Below are 13299 nucleotides of genomic sequence, written 5' to 3'. Positions count from 1 at the left end.
TTAGAAAACCCTGGAATCAGGAAAACAGAAAGTATCATAACATAACTCTCTCCTTTTAAAACTAAGCCTGATCACATGATACAAACTCCAGAGATGTTTCCTGTCCGTCAAACAAATGAAACCCTCTCCATCAAGGCAGCGTAGAAACAGCAATTATTTTTAGTTTCTGAACCAGACACACAGGAGGTAAAGGAAAGAACAACTTCTCTCCTTGTAAATTAACAGCTATGACTGAAAATAAAAATGGCAACCGAATGATTGTCATAGCATTTCTTCCCCTGACTTTTCCTGGTATTCCCCCCTCACCTTTCTCTTTCTCTGTTTTTAGTTTTTTTTGGTTGTTGTTGGTTTTGTTTTGTTTTGTTTTTTAACATGAATGGCTAATGGAGAGGCAGTTGTTGCAGCAAGTAGGATTCAAAACCTCATTAATATTAGTGACTCATCAAGTCAAATTCTTTCTCCAAGTCTGAAAATGTCAGGAAATGAAAAAGGCTCCATGGCATCTCTGGGAGATAAGTTCCATGTCAGTGTTGTAATACTTCTAAATATTCTTGGCCTCATTTGGAAATTGACTGACACCAGGGACATGAACTGGTTTGCGTCCTTTGGTGAGGACAGTATAGACTATCAATCTCACTGAGTAAACCACACAGCCAATCCTTCCTGGAACTGGGAGCCTAAAGAGGTGACTACTTGGAATGACATGGACTAGCTTAGGTAGCCGTGGTGACTTGGAATTATGTGGAATAGCTTCCTCCTGCATAGAGTAGGAGGGTCAGAGAAAGAGAGGAAGACCCTCAAGCAGGTGAATTGACATAGTGACTACCACAATGAACTTTACAATGACAGAGGTCGTGAGAACAGTGCAGGGTAGGGCAATGTTTAGATCTGCTCTTCATAGAGTTCTATGAGTTGCAATTTATTTGATGGCACCTAAGAACAAGAAGGTTAGATATCTAGGTTTCACTGAGGTGCTTGGCTTAGTAGGTTCCTTAAAAGAAGAAAGGAGAAGAGAAGACAAGGACTGAGTATACGTGGATGCCTGGTAATAGATGCCCACTTGTTTGTAGATGGAGAACTAGAACAGGTCTACGGTCATTTGAAGGATGTTCAGAAACACCTAGATAATGGCATTTCCATTTTAAACCTTCCGCTAAAGAGATTTCATCCTAATATTTTGCTTCCAAGTCTTTTTAAATGGACACTGTCCTCTTATTTTAGTTCAAACCTGTCCTTTAGATGACAGGGTGAAGGTTCATATTTTGTGTATAGTCCACTGCTGTTGCATTGACTCTTTATCCTAGTAACCCTGTAGGACTGAGTAGGACTTCCCTATAGTGTTTCCAAGGCTATAAATTTCTATGGAAGAAGAATGTCACTTTTTTTAATAGCAAAATGACTGGTGGATTCAAACCTCTGACTTTTTTGGTTAACAACCGGGTTCTTTAACCACTGAGCCATTGTTGTTATATGCCATTGAGTCATCTGTGATTCACTGTGACCCCTATGTACATTAGCTCAGAACCCTGCTCTATCAGATCTAATCCCATTTCTCCAGACACTGAATCAATCCATCTCAACCTCCGTCTTCCTCTCCTGTACTTTCCCTCCACCCTACCAAGCATGATGTTCTTCTCCAAGGACTGGTCTCTATTGGCCACATGCCCAAAGAATGTGAGATAGAGCTTCAAAGTCCTTGCCTCCAGGGAGCAGCCTGGTTTCACTCTCTCCAGGACAGACCTATTGGTTATCCAGCACCACAACTCAAAGGCATGAATCCTTCTATCATCCTTATTATTGTACAGCTCTCTGATGCATAGCAAGTTAATTGCCAAGACAATAGCCTGGATCAGGCACTCCTTAATCTCCAGACTGACATTGTTGCTCTTCAGTACTCTAGAGAGGTCACAAAAGAGTACATTTTACAGTACTCTAGATAAGTCTTCAGTGGTCTAGAGAGCCACGAAATTGTGTCTAACCTTGACTGACCAGTAAGGAGCTATACTGTATAGGTCTATATTGTGTAGATCCTTAGTATATGCATATTTTGTGTTTAGGAAATTTTAAATTCTCAACACAAAACTAGAATGATGTGAATTTTAGGAACTCTATTTCTTACAGATTGCCAGCTTTTTTTAGAAAGGGAATTTGAGCTATAATGTATTGAATGTGTTTATTTATGGAGTGAGCCTTTTAATAAGTATGCAGTCAGAGTGCTCTTTGGAGACAAGGATGATGAGTCTTCTCCCCACAAACTTTGGGCATGTTGCTAGGAGGGGCTATTCCTTGGAGAGGGACCTGATGCTTAGAATAGTAGAGGGTCGGTGGAGGAGAGGAAGACCCTGGACCAGGTAGATTAACACGGCGACTGCCGCAATTGGTTCAAATGTGTCAGGAAGTGTGAGGATGGCACAGGAAAGGACAAGGTTCAGATCTGTTATTCGTAGGATCACAATGGCTCATACTCAACTTGATGGCATCTAACAACAACAATATTAAGTAAGTCACCTGGGGAAAGATCTGTTTCACAGGGAAAAGACGTGTGTGTATGAACTGCAGTATCAGAGCATTGGCTGGGGGAATCAGTGCTAGTTAGGGGAAGAAGTAGTAACTAAGTTATACTTTGATATAGAGTTTATGAGTAAAGAGAGATGGTAAGGGATATATAAGCATGTATATATACACATGTGTGTTTATATATATATTTGTGTGTGTATATATGTTGTGGTTGTTGTTAAGTGCTGTTGAGATGTACGTGACTCATAGCAACCCTAAGAATGAAAGTCCTCAACAGTTGTGTGACTTTCATCCTTTCTCCAGGTTTATAGGGTTTCTGGAGACAAGCTATTACGGAAGTGGATGCCACTCCTGCTTCCAAGCTTGTTTTAATCGGAAAGCTCCACCAAACACTGTTTGGAAGCAGGAGTGGCATCCATCCACTTCCTAAACAACATGACTCTGGAAACTGTATGAACTTTGATAAATGATGACAGTTATGGAAAAGCTTTAGGCCTTTTGTCCATAGGATCACTATGAGTTATGCTCGACTCAATGACAACACCAACAAAACACACACACACACACACACACACACACACACACACACACACACTCACACACACTTTACAGATAGAGAGCAGGAAAAGAAGCCCAGATTTCTGAAGGCTCTCAGGCTGAGAAGTCTGATCTAACTATGGAGAATCTATGGAAACACAGTGGAGGAGGAAAAGAAGCTGGAATGATGACGTACGGAAGTTCTTGGAAATGAAAATGAATAGTTTGACTGCTGTTTTACAGTTAGTTAAAAAGTTAGGTCAGGAATGAGCCCCCAACCCCAAACCTACTCCTGGTGAGTCAACTACAACTAGTCCTGATGGCACGGGACGGAGTAGAACCACCCACAAGGTCCGCAGGCTGCAGTCTTCACAGAAGCAGACCACCTTAACCTGTCTCAGGCTGATCAGCTGACAGGTTTGAATCACCTGCCAGTTAGCAGCTGAGAGTTTGATTAAAAATCAGGAAAAGGAGGATTTATTTCTTTATTCAAGACTGAGAGAGGAAGATATTAAAGATAACAATTTCAAAGATTGAACCAATGGTACTCCAAAGTGTAAAGGCCATGGCAATGAGAAGTAGTCATTGATGGGGTCTACGGACAGGTAGTGAGGTATAGGATGAACAAAGAAGAAAGCAAGATCCTCCGAACAATACCACAGGCAAAGTTGTATCATTATAATAGTGTTGTTACGTGTCATTAAGCTGACGACAACTCACTGGGACCCTATGAACAACAGCTCAGAACCTTGCCCTAATATTTTTAGGGTGACTGAAGATGGTGGGTGATAGGAAAAGGGTCTGACCTGTTGTTCATTAACATTTAACTCCATCTTACCTTGGAGAATGAAGGTCTTGTGCTTATTACTACTTTGTTGGAGTAAGCAGAAATAACGTGTCTTAAAAAATTATGCATATTGTATTGAAACAGATGAGGGAAAGAACAGATTAGAAGTGATATATGATTGAGTATTATGGTTAGCACAGGAATCCAGAATTAAGGTTGCATAGAGAAGTGTACTTGGGGTGGGGGGTCGGGGGGAAGAGATGTGGGAATTGTATACTAATGAAGCAATATTTTTTTTTTCTTTTTCTCTCTTGGAGGGGGAAGCGAGCTGGTGGGGAGGGTTGGGCAGGGAGAAAAGTGCGGCAATGAATGAATGGAAATCCAAAACCTCTGTAAGAGTCTATTAAAATTAATAATAAAAAATATTAAAAAAAAGAATGAGAGAAGGGAAAAAAAACCATACAGGACATGTTTTGTGTGTAGATTCACTGAATGACCATTGACATATCATTAAAATTCTCTGCACTGCATTTTGTCATTCTGAAAATAAGGGCTTCAATCAGGAAGACCACTTTTATGACGCCTTTTCCAGCTCAAGCATCCACATTTCCCTATTTCTGTAACATTTGTCTCTGTACCGAATTCCTGAAGAGCCAGGCACCATGCCCCAACTTTGTGTGTCCCATGCTCTGTACTACTTTAAAATGTAAATGCTGAAGACATCAGCTCTGCAGGTAAGAATGATAAATGACCCATATCAGCTCTGGACAGCAAAACTCATGGGTGAGACACGCCAACAGCTCCAAAAACCTGATCATTTTTGTAAAATTCTTCTGACTTTCATTTCCCAAGTATAAGGGAAAATGTCAACCCCTCCCTCTTCTAAGCTCTCACTGCAATTTAGTTCTTTTAGACACTGATTGCTTATATACATATATATATATAAATCTTTCTGCCAAAAACCATGTGTATTTGAGGCGTGAAAATGCGGCTGAATGAACAGCCTCCTTTTCTTTTTTAAACTTAAGACTGAGTCTCACATCACTTCCCTTTATGATCCTGCTCCCACCCTCCACGTTGCTGACTGCTCAGCCTTCATCTCGGGGAAACTACTGGACCCATAGACAAAGTGGGTCTCATAGAGGACATTAGAAACAAAAGAAAGAAAGAAATGACCTTTAGGATTACATGAATACTCATATCCATCTGCCAAGTCTAACTTCCAGTTTTTATGGAGCTTCGTGGCTCTCGCTTAAAAGCAGATAGTCTATTTTTGATGAGGAAATTCCTGGTTTGCCTCAGGGTAACATTTTGTCCTCAATGAGATTGTGCTACTTTGAAATAGCATTTCATTTGCTCTTTTGGAAATGTATTACCATATCATTTACCTGATATGTATAAAAACATGACTCTTTTTTTTTTTTTACCTGGTGAAAGTCATGGCCCATTCAAGATGCTATTTAATTTCTGAAATTTATATCAAAAGAAGACAGGATATGTCACCTTAAAAACCATTTTTCCATGGGGGAAAAAAAATCATAAATCTCTCAACTGAAATTCTCCAAACCATTTTGGTGTCTCAAAGAGAATTTTAAGCCTCAGGGTACTTGAAAAATGGGCTTTCGTTTTCATTGAAAAGTGTTATTTGAATGATCTGTTGGATACAGAAAACAAAAATTATTCACGTGTTTATGCAGCTTCCAGTCTTAAGGTTAGTTGACCAGAATTTGAGCTTATGGTCTTAAGCTCTTACGACCTTAGGTAATGGAGATGTTGTTGATGTTGTTGTTGTTGTTAGGTGTCATCGAGTCAAGTACAACTCATAGCGACCCCGTGAACAAAAGATCTGAACCCTGTTCTATCCTGCACCATCCTCATACTTCCTGACACACAAAAGCCCGTTGCAACAGTCACCAAGTCAATCCACCTGGTTGAGGGTCTTCCTCTTCTTCGCTGACCTTCCACCCTTCCCAGCATCATGTCCTTCTCACAAAGTATATGAGGTGAAGCATCATCATTCTTGCCTCCAAAGAGCGCTCCAGCTGCACCATTCGGAAAACTACCTGGTCAACAGATTGGAAAAGGTCCATGTTTGTTCCCATTTATTTTTTTTAAAGTCATTAATTAATTATATTCATCAATAACAATGGATATTATAAACTCAAACAACTATAAATGATTATATGCAATCCAATATGATTTATAAACCTCCACTAAAATTTTTTAAAAATGGTAAATAAAATAACAGTGGAATTCCTAGATTCAGGGATGGTCATTTAAAATTGATAGTGTTCAATTTTACTGAACAATGTAAACAGGGACTGTATTCAATATATTTCATTATCAATCCCTGTAGATAGACAGTTCACCTTTCTCCATCCTCCATTCCTAAGACACCAACCTCCAGAGAAACATCACCCCAATATTGTTTTTGAAAAAAATTAATTTTAAGGAAAGTTTACAGAGACTTTGGATTTCCATTCATTCATTGTTGCACATTTCTCCCTGCCCACCCCTCCTTCCCAATTTGCTCTTCTCTTTGTAAAGCAAAAGAAAAAGTCTTTCATTGTTATACAATCCCTCCCCTCAAGTCTACTCCACTATGCAGCCTTCAATCTGGACTCCTGTCATGACAATAATACCTAATCATATATACCTTTTAAACAGTTCTCTTTCATGCTGCATTGAAAAACAAGAAACTCATGAAATATTATGCAAAATGGGTGACCCTGGAGGACATTATGCTGAGTGAAATATCTCAGTCACAAAAGGACAAATATTGCATAGTGCCGCTGTTGTAGAACAGGACTGACATGGGGGTTGAGGGGAAACTGAGAATGAGGGGATAAATAATGTATTTGTTCCCATTTCTAAGAAAGGTGATCCAACTGAATGTGGAAACTGTGAAATATCATTAATATCACATGCAAGCAATATACTGCTGAAGATCTTTTTTAAAAAAGGAGGCTAGAATAGTACATAGAGAACTGCCAGAAGTTGAAGCAGGATTTAGAAGAGGCGTGGTTCCAGGGATATTATTGACCATGTCAGATGGATTCTGGCTGAAAGCAAGGAACACCAGAAGAATGTCAGTTTGTGCTTTATTGACTATGCAAAGGCATTTGACTGTGGATTATAACAAGTTGTGGCTGACATTGAGAAGAAAATGTGAGTGCGCAAGGAGAAATCATTGAGTCACAATTTGGTAGGTGGAGGGGGTATTGGGTTAAAGGAAATGGGAAAGATGTGACGGGGATCTGGAAAGACAGGATAATGCAGGCATAGTTGAATGGTGATGAATGTTATAAAACATAGTAAATGGGAATGATTGTACGAAACATAATGTCAATGAAGGATAGTGTGAAACACGATGCGTATGAGCGTTGTAAGTAAACTGATAGAAAAGAAAAATTTAAAAACCAAGACCTTAGGTAACTGACTCAAACTATTTTTCAGGTCTGATACCTAAAATTAGAAATATGTGTAGTAAGTTTTACCATCAGGATGGTATACACAACACAGAGACACAGTAGAAGGGTTTTTAAAGGAGTTTATGGATTGACTGGCAGCCAGTCTTTTCTAGACTTGTTTATGTGTCTATGGTCAACTGTTACAGATCTAGGATGACTTCAACAGGGATAACTTAGTCCATGTTCTATGTGATATCATATCCTTCCCTGTCAAAACCAGAGAAACAGCAGGAGGAAGGGAATATGAAAGTTACTTTGATACTTTGGCTTTATTTGGTTCTCTATCACTGCCTCTCTTAATATATTGGTCAAAATATGTCCTAATTCAACCCAGGTATCAGGACTTGGAAAAGGGCTTCAATATACTAAGGGGTTTGGATTGGAGCTATTTGTGCAAACTCTACAGAGAGTAACTGAACAGTAAGAACAATGCTACCAAATAATTTATGATCCTTGTCATTCTTATGAGACTCATGGACATAATAAAAAAAATTCCCAGGATTTGATTGCAGTTTCTTGTCTTTTTTTAAATTTGGAAGCCAAGCTGTAAAGCTCCTTGCTCTGTGGAGTGACTATTTGGTGCTTTCTGTCACTTATAATTGAAAAATAGTGCACTTAAAAAAATTGTGAGGCTTAAGATGACCAGGGGAATTTTTGAGTTTCCATTAAGAGTCACATGGGACACACTTCACAGTTGGAACAGAAACACACTGAAAAGGGCACACTGTATTCTTTCCTGTCTTGGGAAAGCCATCATTATTTCCATTTCATTGTTTCCTAAGTAATTGAAAATGATCAATTTCATGTCCTTTATAGTAAACACATTGAGTGGAAAACTTCAAGTTTAGTAATTTCTTTTGCTTGATAATATGCTTTTTATTATAAGTCATTTACAATATGAACAGTTTGGATTATTAAAACAGAGGATCAGAAACTATACATGCTTCTCACATGTGATTTAAATGGCAGCTTTTTAAAAGAACTCCTATTCGTTTATATAGAAAACATGTAAATTCTACAAGGTCACTAAAAAAGCCCAAAAAGGATGGAAACCTAAAAAAATGAGTAAGCAGTAAGCCAGTAACACTACTGTAATTGAGCATTAAATTAGGCTTTATGTTTCCTAATCAGACAGAAATAATTGACCTTTTAGGATGGGAAAGTTCAATTTATTCACTATTGCAATAATCTTATACAATTGTACTAGAGGTTATTCAAGTTGGTGAATTATTTCCTTCTGAAAATTTAGGCGTGGATTCACTTCCCCTCACTTTCTTGCATGCCGGTGCAACCAGTCTGTTTTATTTGTCTAGAGAAGTCTGGAATGGGTGCCAAAGTCATCTGGTAGATCTGTCAGGGTGGTGGGAAAATTGAAGGCTCTTACTCTAAATAGAAGACATCTTTTTTCCCATTGTCATTTAATACATGTTGGTCCTTTGCAATGATTTGGTGCCTTGGGAGAACAGTGTGAACTTTCAGAAGGGCATTGCTAGTTGTGTGAGGATTGTTTAGAAGAAGATAGCATCATTAGAAAGACAGATACTAATGATATTACTACCACCTGAATGAAAACATTTTTCAGACTAGTTCAATTTTCGTTATTTGTGATGGAATTGATTCTGGGTCGCCGTGACCCTGTAGAACAGGGTCGATAGAACTGCCTGATAGATCTTTGCGGGTTGTTGTTAGTGATGCCATGAACAGCTGGCCTGAACCCTGCTCTGTCCTGAGCCATCCTCATCGTCCCTGACATGTTAGAGCCCACTGGTGAAGTCACCACGTCAAGCCCTCTTGTTGGGGTCTCCCTCTTCTTTGCTGACCCTCCGTATTTCCAAGCATGATGTCCCTTTCCAAGGAACAGCCTCACCTAGTTACGAGCCCGAAGTATGAAAGCTGAACTTCGCCGTATTTGCCTCTAAGGAGCACTCTGGCTTCAATTTTCTGTTTGTTCGTAGGGCAGACCGTGGGCTGTGGAGCAGTTAGTGTACCTTCTTCTCATGAAGAGGCTGTGTGAATTCAAACTGCTGCCCCTCTGTTAGCAGCTCAGCGCTCGATCATTGTGCCGTAGGGAGGTCTGAAGTTAGAAAGGCTCAACGAGAACAGGCTAACAGGGCTGCCAAGGAAGCAAAAAAGGCTAAAGAAGCATCTAAAAAGACTGCAATGGCTGCTACTAAGGCTCCCACAAAAGCAGCGCCTAAACAAAAAATTGTGAAGCCTGTGAAAGTTTCTGCTCCCCGAGTTGGTGGAAAACGCCAAGTAGGCACTTAAGGCTTAAATAAAGATTGAGTTGTAACTCTAAAAAACAAACAAACAAACAAACAAAAAAACCACCCAAACTCATCGCATTGAGTCTGTATAGACTTCATGGGTTCCTATGGCTGTGAATGATGCCGAGATTACCTATCTCTTCTGAGGGAGCTGCTGGTGGATAAGAACAGTCAGAGCAGTGCCTTGGAATTAGGGGTATAACTCCTCATGGACTAGGCCACCAGAGCTCCCTTCTCAATAGCCGTTCCATTGGAACCGACTCATAGCTGCCCCTCCGGTGGGGTTTTAGAGGCTGAGCTGCTGGTGGGTTGGAGTGCCTGCCTTTTGTTGGCAGGGCAACTTCTTTTCCATTAGACCACCTGAGCTCCCTCTATGGAGGTCAGGGAAGGATTTGCTCCATTTCACGGATAAGAATTTGGGTTCTTCCGAGCTGTTAGGAATGGGAACCAGTCCAAATAGTTGGGCTCAGGTGGTTTAGAAACTACTTCTGTGACTTCAACTTAATGTTGTTGGACATCAGCACCCTTCGTTCTGAGTTCTTCCTGATCATAACAAATTATAATCCTGGGGGAGTTTTCAGCCCTCACATCCTACTATGAGTCCCAGCTTACTCTGAACTACAACCAGCAGGGCAGAGTGTCACAGTAAAGGCCTCGTGAAAAAATAATGTATACGAATAGTAAATAAACCAGTAGAAAATAAAAGTTTTATTTTTTTTTTTTTAGAGTTAATTGCCAGGGCAGGGCGGGAGAGGAGGGGAGAGAGGAAGATGTGCAATGATCAAAGAATGAAAAACCCAACTTTTCTGTAAATTTTTGTTAAAATCATAATTAAAATAAAAAAATTATTAAAAAGTCTCCCTTCTAAAGCAACTATGAGATATCATTGCACCCCAATGAGAATAGCAAAATTTAACAGAACAGCAAGCAACAAATGCTGCCAAGGTTGTGGAGAAACTGGAACCCTTATTCACTATTGGTGGGAGTGTAAAATGGTGCAGCCACTGTGGAAGGAAGTATGGTGCTTTCTCAAACAATTGCAAATAGAAATACCATTTGATCCAGCAATTCCACTACTGGGAATTTACCCTAGAGAAATTATAATCGCCACCCAAGCAGATATAGGCACACCCATGTTTATCATGGCTTTGTTTGCAATAGCAAAGAGCTGGAAACAACCCAGGTGCCCATCAACAAATGAATGGATAGAGAAGCTCTGGTATATTCACACAATGGAATACTATGCAGCATTGAAAAACAAGGAACTTATGCAATATTATTCAAAATGGGTGACCCTGGAGGACATTATGCTGAGTGAAATATCTCAGTCACAAAAGGACAAATATGACATAGAGTCACTGTTGTAAAACCGAACTGACATCGGGGTTGAAGAAAGACAGAGAAAGAAAGGAGGAATGTTTACTACACTGAAACAGATGAGGGAGAGAACTGTTTAAAAGGGATGTATGATTAGGTATTATTTGCATGACAGGAGTCCAGAATGAAGGCTGCACAGTCGAGTAGACTTGGGAGGAGGGATTGCATTACAATGAAGGAGTTTTTCTTTTACTTTTCAAGAAGAAGAGTGAATTGGGAGGGAGGGGCTGGGCAGGGAGAAAAGTGCAACAATGAATGGAAACCCTAAGTCTCTGTACACTTTCATTAAAATTAATTTAAAAAAAAACCAAAAAAAAAAGAAAAAGTCTCCCCAGCACACTGAACCTTTCCAGTGAGTACCCTAAGAGATGTCCCAAAGAGGTAAGTAAATGGACAGAAGACAAGATTTTTTTTTTCCCCCTAAAAGCCCAGTATTACCAGAGTAACTGACTTTTATTTTGTTAGTAACAGGAGCTGATTGACAGTATAAAAAATGCATCTATCAACATGGATGGGTCTGGACTTCATTACTGTGTTAATTAGCCTGGCCAATAATAGAGGACAAGATATATGGTTTCCCTATCTTGTTTTCTTCTAATGATTCACAGGCCAGATAATAACCGAATAGAAAGCATTTTTAAAACCTGCAATGAAAAATTTCATCTAAAGCAACGAAAACAGATGGTGTTCAAGTGCAGGAGAAGCAGCTTGGAGTCACACACAGCTGTATTCCTCTCTCCAGCGCTGCAAGTGGAACTGGATTATGTCCGTGATTCACTTTCAAAATGACACACCCTGAACATCACAGTGCTACACCAAGCTTTCAGGAACAACGAAGCTGGCTTTGTCGTGAGAGGAAGGCTGCCTTCTTCTGCCTCCTCAGGAAATTAATTCAGTGACAGACTGGGGTACAATGATCTGAATCAGCACCGAGATTTTCCTTGAGAACCACGAGAAAGCAGAGAGAACAATGAAAATGTTTGGAAAGCTAATCAATTATGCCAAAACGCAGTAACAATGAGGCGATATTAACATTAGGTCTTTTTTTTTTTTTTATGGCGTAGAAGTCTAGGGGGTTGGTTTACAATTCAGCTGCTGGCATCCAACATATCTGAGTATAAGTTCTTAATCATTGTGTGAGATGAGAAGATTGTTTCACTTTTTCCCCTTTCAAATATGATAATAATATTTACCTTCATGACTGTTGTGAGGATTAGGTGTCATTTCATTAAGTCAGCTTTTAACATAATACCAAGCACTTTGTAAGCAATTAACACATGATATTAAAAACAAAGGACGACAAGTGAAAGGTATGGGGATTCCATTGGACTTCTCTGATTCTCATTTGCATAATTTGATGATGTTACTTGAAATACAAGTTATATAAGGATATTGTTGTGCTATAACTTGGATGCAGTCTGTTGGTAGCTGTGCTGGGAAGCTAAAGGCCTTGCCTCTCTGGGCTTTCAAAGCCACCAGCAGCTCAGAGGGAGAAAGACAGGCAGTCTCTGTCCCTGCTGTTTGTAGGCCCAGCACCCCAAGGGAGGCGGACACTCTGAGTGGCTCTGCCTCAGCCGCAATGGGCTGGAGCTTAAAGTTGAGCATTATGGGATGCTCAATACTGATCTATCTTTCAAGAGGTTGCGCAGCGTGAATCCCCAGCTGCTCCACGGGAGAAGAATGACCAATCTTCTCAATCTACTCACTAAAAACCTACTGGAGGATCAAGTCTGGGTCAGCTCCAACTCGGGGCGCACTTCAAGGTGACTTCTTGAGCCATAACAGCTGCAATTAAGGAGAAAAAGCACCATAAATACAACAATGACTTTCTCTGACTGACTCTATCACTCCTGCTTAACCAAAAAGGCACAATTTCCAGTCTTTCAGTACTGAAAAGCTGAATCTAAGCAGAGGTGACCAAGTTGCTGAAATTCTCATGACTTAGAATTTTCCCCTAAGACCCAGAAATGAGAAATGCTCCATTCCAAGATTTTTATTTAAGGCTTTTATTGTTTATGTGGATTTGGAAGGCCAGTATTTTCAATCCGCTATTCTGTAACCACTTTGAAAGAGTTCAAAACAAGTTTCTACGTAAAAGCTCACTTCCAGTGCCCTCTGTGAGGGGGCTACTTCAGAGTAGTGCTTCATGTTATATTTCAATGATCCCATGTTTGGTGCTCAGGGTAACTTTTCTCTTTCAACTGAACATACAAACAGGTATATTCAGCTAAATAGAAATGTGGTTCCCCATCTGAAGACTCTTATCTTTGGGCAGATGAACTCTTACATCTTCTATGTGAGATCTGTGCTCTCTGGCGTCCTTTCTGTCAATCCTAGACCTAAA

The sequence above is a fragment of the Elephantulus edwardii genome, unplaced genomic scaffold (assembly GCF_000299155.1).
Source record: "Elephantulus edwardii isolate Elephantulus edwardi_28Jun2011 unplaced genomic scaffold, EleEdw1.0 scaffold00087, whole genome shotgun sequence".
Taxonomy (NCBI): domain Eukaryota; kingdom Metazoa; phylum Chordata; class Mammalia; order Macroscelidea; family Macroscelididae; genus Elephantulus; species Elephantulus edwardii.
The sequence above is the reverse complement of the archived record's forward strand: the minus strand, read 5'-3'. Positions refer to the sequence as shown.